Source organism: Pygoscelis adeliae, unplaced genomic scaffold, assembly GCF_000699105.1.
Source record: "Pygoscelis adeliae isolate BGI_AS28 unplaced genomic scaffold, ASM69910v1 Scaffold16, whole genome shotgun sequence".
In the NCBI taxonomy this organism is placed as follows: domain Eukaryota; kingdom Metazoa; phylum Chordata; class Aves; order Sphenisciformes; family Spheniscidae; genus Pygoscelis; species Pygoscelis adeliae.
In genome coordinates, this window is record NW_008825162.1 from 5714842 (window position 1) to 5715471 (window position 630).

Below are 630 nucleotides of genomic sequence, written 5' to 3' on the forward strand. Positions count from 1 at the left end.
AGACCTCTAAGATCATCGAGTCCAACCATCAACCCAACAACACCATGCCCACTAAACCATGTCCCTAAGCGCCTCATCTACCCGTCTTTTAAATACTTCCAGGGATGGTGACTCAACCACTTCCCTGGGCAGCCTGTTCCAATGTTTAACTACTCTTTCAGTAAAGAAATTTTTCCTTACATCCAATCTAAACCTCCCCTGGCGCAACTTGAGGCCATTTCCTCTCGTCCTTTCGCCAGTTACTTGGGAGAAGAGACCGACACCCACCTTGCTACAACCTCCTTTCAGGTAGTTGTAGAGAGCGATGAGGTCTCCCCTCAGCCTCCTTTTCTCCAGGCTAAACAACCCCAGCTCCCTCAGCCGCTCCTCAGAAGACTTGTTCTCCAGACCCTTCACCAGCTTCGTTGCCCTTCTCTGGACACGTTCCAACATCTCAACATCCTTCTTGTAGTGAGGGGCCCAAAACTGAACACAGTATTCAAGGTGCGGCCGCACCAGTGCCGAGTACAGGGGCACTATCACTTCCCTGCTCCTGCTGGCCACACTATTTCTGATACAGGCCAGGATGCCGTTGGCCTTCTTAGCCGCCTGGACACACTGCCGGCTCATGTTCAGCCGGCTGTCGACCAA